Below are 7571 nucleotides of genomic sequence, written 5' to 3'. Positions count from 1 at the left end.
TGGATTTAGTTTCCTAGATTTTGCTGAGGTTTTTGTATTTATGTCCACAGGGGATATTGAACCTGTACAGTTACACTATTATAAATAGTAGTGACTTTGTAGGAAATATTAGAAAGTGCACCCAATCTCTTCTCTATCTCGTTAGTGTGTGCAAAAGATTGGCACTAATTTTTCTGAAACATCTTCGAGAATTAAAACAAGGAGGCCATCTGAGCCTGGGATTTTCTTTGTGAAAGGATTTCTCTTTTGGAGACAAGTTCTCTCTATGTAACTCTGGCCGTCCTACAGTTGGCTACATAGCTCAGATTGGCTTTGAACTCACAGAGAACCATTTGACTCTTGAATGTTGGGACTAAAAGCATGAGCCACTGTGTCCAGCTCATGTAAATACTTTTAGATTTATTTTTTAGATTACTAATTCATCCTGTTTACTTCCCATAGGTCTATTTAGGGTGCCTTTTCCTTTTCAGTCTCTGTTAGTTTGTATTTTTTCTAGATATTTTTTCAGTTTCACTTGTAATTTGTGTGCAAATGATTATAATATTTCTGTTATCACTTACCTTTTTTGTTAACATGCCCAAGGCAACTTATAGAAGGAACTGTTTATTTGGGCTTACAGAGGGCTAATAGTCCATCGTGGTAGAAAGGCATAGCAATGAGTAACAGACATGGCAGCTGGAGCAGGAAGCTGAGAGAGAGAGCTCACAACTAGAACTGGAAACATACTTTTCTATCTCAGGGAGAGGAAAGTAGTAATGGTATATAATATTAACCGTCAAAGCCAGCCTCCAGTAACAAACATCCCCTAGAAAGGCTGGTTCTCGTGAGCCCCCTCCCCAACAAACAGCACCACCAACTGGGGACCAGGTATTCAAACATCCAAGCCTGTGGGGGACATTCTCATTTATACCCCCCACATTCCATTCCTTGGCTCCTAAAGGCTCATGGCCACATCACAATGCAAGATACGCTTAGCTTCAGTCCAACTCCAAATGTTGCCATGGTCTTTCACAATTTCAACGTTGTTTAAAATCCCAAAGTCTAAAAACTCTTCTCAGACTGAAGACAATTTCTTAATTGTAAGCTTCTGTAAAAATAAAAATAAAATTTCATGCTTTCAACACGCAGCAGAACAGAATATACATCACTATTTCAAATGGGGGGAAAGGGGATATGGTGCGGAATTCTGAACCTCAGCCTAGCAAACACTGTAGTTCCCTGAATGGTGTCGAAGAATCCCCTGATCTTTGTTCCGCCATCTTTGCTGCCTGTAGTGTGTGCCTCTCTTTTGTCTTGAGTTAGTTCCACCCTTGTATGCAGCTCTCCTTGCCAGATATCCCAAGGCTCCAGCATCCCCAACATCTTAGTGTTACACAGCTTCATGCTCTTCAGGTCTCTCACAGCCTCTAATTTTTCAGGCCTGTCATGCAAGGGACTCCCCAGCCACATGTTGCCTGGCTTCAGTAGCTCCCTGAAAACAGAGAATCCATGACCCCTTCGCTCTTACATTTTTCAGCCTCTAAAGCCAATACCACATGGACGACACTACCACGTACAGCTGCCAAGTTGGGGTGGACCCTGAATCCCATAACTGCAATAGCAGCAGATTTTGTTTGCTGTGATTTTCTAGGTTTAGAACATTCCTTAGGCCTTTTCCTTTTCCTAAGTTGGAAGCTCAGCTGGGTGGAGTCTTGCCCTGAGGGCACCTATCCTTTGTTCCAATGAAGATCAGTCTCTCCTAGAGGGTGCTAATTTCCTTAACCTCTCTTCCAGCGCAAGCCTCCTCTATAACTCTAAGCCTTTTAATGCTCTTTTTCTCTCCAAACAGCTTTATTTCTTTCTGATCCACTTGCCCTTTTTTTTTTATTGCAAATCAGCATAAGCATTACCAAAAGCAGCACCACAGATTCAAGGTTACCCTGTCTTCTGCCAAAGAAAGTAGTCCATCAATTTAAAGGCTTGACTCAGGCAAGTACTGAGAACCAAGGTTGAAGGCAGCCAGATCTTTGTTTGCCAGACTCTCACAGGAACAGCCTCTAGTCCTGTTGTCAGTATTGTTCCCGTCTGAAATGCCTTGAGCTGGGCCTCCATAGTCAACGTTGCTCTCAGCGTGGTTATCTTATAGGCTCCTATTAGGATGGCCGTGAAAGCTCTGCTTACATCCAGCATTCAACTATTATCTGGTTCCAAGTTCCAAAGCTTTCCACATCCTTCCAAAAAAAAAATATATATATATATATATATATATATATATATATATATATGTAAATACATGGACAGGTTCTTCATGGCAACAGCCCCCTCTCCAGTACTAACTTCTGTTTTAGGTACTGATTCAACTTCTAGAAGGAAAGGTTTACTTGGGCTTACAGTTCCGGAAGAATGAGTACATCGTGGCACGAAGGGAAGGCTGTAAGTGGCAGGCATGATGGCGGGAGCAAGAAGCTGGGCGCTCACATCTTCACATTCAAGAACAAAGCAGAGAAAGAAAACTGCATGTTGGTTGAGATCATAAACACCCAGGGATGCAACTTCCATCTCAACGCTCCACCTCCCCAAAGGTTCTACAACCGCCCCAAACAGCACCACCAACTTGGGAATAAGGGTTCAAATATCTAAGCCTATGGGGGACATTCTCATTCTGACTACCACAATTCCGTTTTCAATGCTTTTATGTCTTTGTTTGTTATCAACAATTTTCTTTCCAGAGTTTTCTAACTTGAATATGGTCTCTTTGTTTGCTCAGGTCAGACGTGCTAATTATTTATTAGTTTTAATTTCAAAGAAGCAACTTTGGTTGATTGATTTTTTTTTTCTGTATTTTATTTCTATTCTGTACTCTGTCTTTCTAATTCTAGTTTTTATGAAATGAATTATCCCTCCTTCTAATTTTCCTTCTGGTACCTTTGGATTTTGTCTGATCTTTTTCCTTTCTTTTTTTCTTTCTTTCTTTTTCTGTTTCTTAAGGTAACAGTTTACACTTTTGATTTAAGATATTTATTTTTAGTATATTCACTGGCAGGTAAACTCTCCCTCTGATCACACATGAGTTATGGTAGGGCATATTTTCCTCTAACTCAGTTCTCCAATTCTCTCTGACATTTTTGTCTGGCCCAGTGGCCAACCCACTTACGTAGAAATGTGTGTCTTGATTTTCACACATTTGTAAATTCCTCAACTCTTCTCCCATTATTGATTTCCAAGTTGATTCCATCATGTTTAGGAAACGAATTTTGCATGACTTCACCTGTAAACATGTTGGGCTTGGTTTGGCGCCCCTTAAACTACTTCAGAAAATGTTCCACGAGGACTTGAGAAGAATATTCTGGCACTGTCGAGGGGGGTACTTTACAGATATACATTAACACATCTAGTTTACAGTGCCGTTCAAGAAATCTACTTCCTTTTAGTTTTCTTTGTAGTCTAATGAGTTTAGACTGTTCAAGTCTCCAAATAATGCTATTGTCATTTTTCTCCTTTGTTTTTTGACAGATTTTTTTAAATAAAATGTACTTCATGCTCTTTGTTATGCTTATAATAATTATACCTTTCCTTATAGACTGGCACTTTTGTCATTATGCAATTATCTTTCGGATAACATTTTTTTTCTTTAAAGTCTATTTTCTCTGACTTTAGTACAGTCATCCATATTTCCCATTTCCCAGTTATATGTTTTTTTTTTTATTATTTGCACCGTGTTTATTTTAGGTGATGTTCATTTTAACCTAGGTGTGTGCTTGAATCTAAAGGGAGTCTTTCCTTTCAACACTTTTTGAAAGTTAATTTGTATCTTTTCACAGTCTTTTGAACCTTTCAAATAACATGATCTCTTCTTTTCCTCTTCAATGTATGTATGAATTTTGAATATGCAGATTAGTGTGGTTTTCTTAATTCATTTGAGTAGCTTAGGTTATTATTTCTTTATCTATATTCTTCTATTCCTTTCTTTTTCTCCCCCCACTGACTGCACCCACCAAGGTTTCTATTTTGTTGATATTGGTAAGCTTTATGGCTCTCATATATTTTTGAGAGTCTGTTCATTTTGAAAAAAACCTTTCTCCTTTCTTTTCTCCAAGAAGTTGACATCAATAGATTGACATTCCAGTTAGCTGTAAATTTCTTCTAATAAATGAAATATAATTTTGTCCTCTTCTTGTGGAACTCCACCTCCACACCCCATTTTTTTTATTGTTTGGGAATTTTGAAGTGCACAGAATGTGTCTTGATTAAATCTAATCACCACTCCTTGTCTCCATTTTCTCATCTACCCTTACTCCCCCATTTTTCCTTCTCAATGTTGTGCTGTCTTTATGCTGTTGGTTTTAATTTGCAGAGTCTACTTACTACTTCCTGCTGTCTGTATATACATGGGTCAAGGACCATCTGTGAGAGCATGGGTAGCCTAGTAGGGCCTTTTTCCTAGAAGGATTGTCTACAAGAATACTGGTAACCTAGCAGAGGCTTTATCCTAGAAGGACCATCTATGAGAGTGTGGGTTACCAAGCAGGGACTTTGTTTGAAAGAAATCCAATTCAGCTTCTCCTAGCAGCCACCAACTGCCCATCGCTCCTCAGCCAAGGGTGCAAGTTCATGTGAGGGGTAGGATTAGGGTTGGGTTTTTGGACCTACTTGTGTAGGGAGCTGCGAGGTCCTGCGCCCCAGAGATGGCGCCGGTTTCCGCCTACCGCTCCTTGTGAAAAACAAGTCCTGTTTCTGCCTTCCGCTAAAAACAAGTCCTTATTTGGCTGTTCCTGCTTGGCCTGGTCGCTTCCGCATAGATACAACCTATCCGCTATCCCCACGTGGCTTGCTAGGATTGGCCAGCGCTAGCTATTTAAGTGTGGTGCGGGGATTCCCCGGGATTAGAAGATTGTATCAAGGTTCCTGAGTAAAACTGCCTGAAGAAGATCTTCGCTGGTCGTGTCTTCCTTGCTGGTCGAGGTTGGGCGCGACATATTTGTGCAAGTAGTACCAGTTGAATTCACTTTAGTGGTTTTACGCTTTAACTCCAGAGTTTCCAGAATGTTTACAAATATTCCTTTGTAGCTATTCTCCACTCGAAAGGCATCGTTTTTCATATTTTCTTCACTTTTTGCATGGTTTTTATCATGGGATTCTGTTTATAGGACAGTGGCTTTACAGTCTTTAGTTACCACAGTGTCAGACTCCTCGGGGAGAGTTTATATTCATTCTGTGCGTCCGCCTTACTTTCCCGTTCCTTTGCATACATGATCGTTTTTATTGAAAATGACATGTTCAGTACTGTAATAACTCTGATATCATATCCTACTTCCTCTCCACAGTTTGTCATGTTTCTATTCATCTTTATAGCGACTGGTTTGCACTAATTCTACAATATCTGGTCATAGAAAACACCAGCTCCGTCTAGATTTTTCTTTCTGTAGTACCTGAGATCCCACTGTAAAGTAACCCTTTAGTGGAGGTACAGTTTTGAAAGTGAATTGCTGCCGGTTCTTGGAGAATGAGTTGAAGAGATGCACTAGAAAGCCTAGCTCATGTTCAACCTGATCGAGGTACTCGCACCAGTGAACACTTTAAAACATGGTGGAGGGAAATAACAGGAGCTGTAATTTAATCACATTGGAAAGATTTTAAATTAAAAAAGAAAAAACAAAACTTGAAGCAGGAAGATTGTGAGGTTGTTTCCCATCAGGGAAAAAGTGTTCTCCAAACAGAACAGGGCAGTTGTACATTTGAGTTCACAGTGATTGTGAAAGCATGCACAAGGTTTGTGCGAGCTCTGGCCAAAATTCCCCACATAGAGTGGTAAAGATGGCTATGAACTCTTCCACAGCTGAGGAGCTCTTGGCATCGGAAAGCTGCTGGGGAAATGGAGTCAATTTGCCTCAACGATGTCACCACTGATAGTTGACCATATGCCAGGACAGGCCTCACTCTCAAGACTAGCTGAGTAACACCAACTGGACTTCATGGGGAAAGGGGAAAAGATGGAGATCTCTCAAAGTTGGATTGGAAAAGATAAGAGGATGAAGAGGGAGATAAGGGGAGATTTTTCGTGTGTGTGTGCGCGTGTGTGCTCAAAATACATTGTATAGCGCTTTCAGAGAACTAATAAAATATTGCTAAAATTTTTGCTTCCTACATTGAGCAATATGCCAGAGTGTACTTACTTTAAAATCAAAATTCATCCTTTCCCTGGGGCATCCATAGTTTCCTGTACAAATACCCATTTCTCTGTGGACAGCTATGGGCAGAGCTCTGAAGGAGCTTTCATCCTCTCTCTCGGGGCCCTGACAAAGAACACAGGAGACATTGTGCTTTGCCATTTTTCTCCTTAAGACAGAACCTAATTAGATCATCTTCTGGCATTGATCAAAGAGGGTCTTTGGAAAGTTTAACACGTCTGAATGGACTCAATTGCCAGACAGCATCCAGTGTGCCAAAAATAGAGCATTAACCAAAGCCAAGAAAATCGGGTTGGCTGAAGCATGCCTGGGTATGGGGGCACTAGGTATTTCCAACAGCCGGGTTTGATAGAAGCAATTAGGAACAGCAGTAATTGCCTGTCGGGCAACTTTGCCATTTGCTGAGACGGAGCTGATACAGTTAGACACAAAAGCTGCTGGGCCTGCTCTTGTGGCCTTTTCCTTTAAGAGTTCTTCTGGTTTCCATTACAAAGAAGCTCAAACTGCCGACCCCATTAAAACGTCAAGGTGGGAGGGAGAGGCTCTTGAAGTCATCTTTCAAGGTTACTGCTATGGGTGGTTTTATTTTAGAACAGGGTTCTTGTACACATTTATTTTCCTTCTCTCTGCCACAAGTGATGAGAGCATGAAGCTCCCATCAAAAAGAGAGCTGAGGAATAAAACCCTGTTTTCTGTATGTGGCACGGTTATGCCACAGGGCACTTTCTGCCCCTCTTCTTCTTTCTCCTCCTCTTCCTCTTCCTCTTCTTCCTCTTCCTCCTCCTCCTCCTCCTCCTTCCCCTTAAGTTCTATTTTATGTGTATACATTCCTATTCCACAATGCATTATATTTTACATGCCTGTTTTGACTACAAATGCTACTTGTGCACCTGAAGCCTGCAAAGACTCCAGGCCTCTGGAATTGGACTTGCAAAGATGTGGGCCACCATCTGGGTGTTAAGAGTTGAACCCTGGTCCTCTGAAAGAACAGCCAGTGCTCTTAACCTTACTGAGCCATCTCTCCAGCCATGATGACCTTTTCTTTTCTTTGCTATACCAAGTTTAGGTGTACAATAGAATTTTACTATCCTTTTAAGTTTTATAACTTCTTTAACCAGTGACTCACAACTCTGAACAGGGCTTCAAAGGCCCATTTTTCACTACCGTAAATCTTATAGCAACCCGGGCTTAGCCTTTCTGGCCCTCAGTGGTTGTATGAATGTTTTGCCTGAATGCATTTGTGCACACCAAGCAAGCCTGATGCCTATGGTGGTCAGACGAGGGTGTTCAATCCCTGGGAACTGGAGTTGCAGATGGTTGCGGGCCACTATGTGGGTGCTGGGAATCAACACTGGGGTCCTCTGGAAGAGCAGCCAGTGCTCTTAATTAGCCAACCCATTGTCT

General features: G+C 41.2%; 1 long non-coding RNA gene across 3 annotated transcripts; it reads right to left on the bottom strand.

The window, feature by feature from the left end:
- Positions 1-587: 587 nt before the first annotated feature.
- Positions 588-7501, bottom strand: LOC108352071 (uncharacterized). 3 transcript variants are annotated; one of them, XR_005490127.2, is made up of 4 exons: positions 4630-7501; positions 2371-2459; positions 1919-2210; positions 588-1087 (listed from the first exon to the last, which is right to left on the bottom strand). It is a non-coding gene; the product is annotated as an uncharacterized LOC108352071 (long non-coding RNA). The 3 variants fall into 3 exon arrangements; XR_010055570.1 differs by having other exon boundaries at positions 588-2210; positions 4630-6969; XR_005490125.2 differs by lacking the exon at positions 1919-2210 and having other exon boundaries at positions 4630-6188.
- Between the last annotated feature and the right edge of the window lie 70 nt (positions 7502-7571).

The sequence above is a fragment of the Rattus norvegicus genome, chromosome 10, assembly GCF_036323735.1.
Source record: "Rattus norvegicus strain BN/NHsdMcwi chromosome 10, GRCr8, whole genome shotgun sequence".
NCBI classification, from domain to species: Eukaryota; Metazoa; Chordata; class Mammalia; order Rodentia; family Muridae; genus Rattus; species Rattus norvegicus.
The sequence above is the reverse complement of the archived record's forward strand: the minus strand, read 5'-3'. Positions and strand labels throughout refer to the sequence as shown.